Here is a 2,195-nt window from a genome sequence, read left to right on the forward strand (position 1 = left end):
AGACCTTTTATTTCAACCCATGAACATGGACTTCAATGCATAGTGAATCACATACTATGAATCGAACATGCATACTATGAACTGAATCGCACCTTTCTACTGCCTGTCATTCATTCCATTCTATTCCATAATGTACCAATGCCTCAAACCAATGCCATCTGTTGATACACAAAAGCATCTTTTTTTTTAACCTTTGATACTATTGCAATTCTCTTGGAATGGATTCTTGCAAGGCTAATTATCTTGGAATAAGATCCGCCTTCCTGGAATAGCTCGTTTGTAACTTGCTACAGCTTCTCCAACATATTTTGTTGCATATATTCGTGAATCAAAGGGAATACCAACCATGATTCAGATATTTAAGCAAGAGGATTTTAGCCCAACCCAACCTGTAGCTCGACAAAGGTTTTTTTTATAGTGTTTCAATGTCCAGTTAATTTGGAACCATGGATTGATTGGATTGATGGTTATTGCACAGTCTGATGTTGACAAAAGAAATCAAAGTTACTATGGGGAGCCCAGATTACATTACTTGATGACTGATGGGAGTCACGAAGGGCTTGTGCCTCTCTATAAGGAGGGACCTGTCCATGATGTTAAGTGGTCTCCTTTAGGAACTGAATTTGCAATGGTTTATGGATTCATGCCTACAAGAGCAATGTTGTTCGACAAAAAGTGCAATCCTCTCTTTGATTTTGGAATAGGCCCTTACAATACACTCAGATGGAACCCTCATGGAAAACTTTTATGCATAGCAGGTTTTGGTAATTTACCTGGCGAAATGGCATTTTGGGATTGTTCTGCTAAAACGTTTCTTGGAAGTTCAAAGGTTGAATGGTCAGTCACAAGTGAATGGTCGCCTGATGGACGATATTTTATGACAACAACAACGGCTCCCCGGTTGCAAGTGGACAATGGGATCAAGATATTTTCTTATAATGGATCACTATACTTCAAGAAGATGTTTGACAAACTATATGAGGTAGAGTGGCACCCAACAGAGTCCACGATATATGGAGATCTTCCAGAGTTAGTAGAGCAAGTAAAGGAAAATATGGGGATTGAGACAACTAATGGGACAACTAATGTAGCCTCCAAAACCTCAAATCAAGTTCCAAAGATTGTTGTCGTTGCACCAAAACCTGCAGCATATCAACCACCCCATGCTAAAACTACCTCTGCACCAAAACCTGCATCATATGAGCCACCCCATGCTAAAAGCGCTATGGCTGTTAATGCTCAGATTTTTGGCGAGACAAATTCTTCCCAAGAGACAGTATTTGTGATTTCCCACAGACAGATGTAGAAGGTAAATGGTCACAGAACAGTGCGCACAGAAATGACAGGTGCGTTTCTGCAAGAAGATGTAATTGTGCAGGGAGCTGCTACAAAACTAGGTAGAGATCACAACTACAATTTAGCTGACAACATATTCATGAAATGAAAGACTAACATGCACAGAGAGGTCACAAAATTAGTGGCTCATATTTGGGCAGGGTAGGAGTATGCCTCCTCTGATACCATGTTAAACATATAGATGGCATAAATAGAAGATGAATGATAAGCATGAGAGAGTATCTATTATTAACAAATGATATACATTTATAGTACATTCATATGACCTTTGGTTTCGTATATCAAGGTCTCTTGGACTTCCTTAGACTATTCAACTTCCACACCAACCGTTAGAGGATTAGGTGTCCAGTAAAAGGACCTAACGACAAAACACAAAGAAACTAAAAAATTCTGATTCTAAGGGCTCGCTTGACATACTCGAGAAGAACATTGATTACATAGGAAAAGGAATGCAAAGAATGGGCGCTAAAAATAGAGATAATTTCCCGGCCAAGGATTTGTGCCCATTTCTTCTTGGGATTTTTCTTGGCTTTTTTCTCCTAACGGCTGGTACTCGTTGCTCTAGAATGTGTGGGAGATCCCATTTTAGATGGATGGGAGCTCTCACATGTTTCAGAGAAAGGGATTTTTCTTGGGCTTTTTTTTCCTGACAACTGGTACTCGTTGCTCTAGAATGTGTGGGAGATCCCATCTTAGATGGATGGGAGCTCCCACATGTTCCAGAGAAAAGTTTCCAAGAGAAACCAATACTAGAAAATCCTAATTCTAAACTAAAATGCTCCCGTAAAGCTCCAACTTCCTTGCAAAACATCCCAACTATTTTGAAGCGTTTCTTACAT

At 39.7% G+C, this 2,195-nt stretch overlaps 1 pseudogene; it reads left to right on the plus strand.

Annotated features, from left to right (window-relative positions):
* Positions 1-214: 214 nt before the first annotated feature.
* On the plus strand, positions 215-1,306 carry LOC149218770 (uncharacterized; annotated as a pseudogene).
* Positions 1,307-2,195: the final 889 nt, after the last annotated feature.

Source organism: Pinus tabuliformis, chromosome Q (genome assembly GCF_031772625.1).
Source record: "Pinus tabuliformis cultivar Carrire ecotype Pingquan chromosome Q, CPIR1, whole genome shotgun sequence".
Lineage (NCBI taxonomy): Eukaryota > Viridiplantae > Streptophyta > Pinopsida > Pinales > Pinaceae > Pinus > Pinus tabuliformis.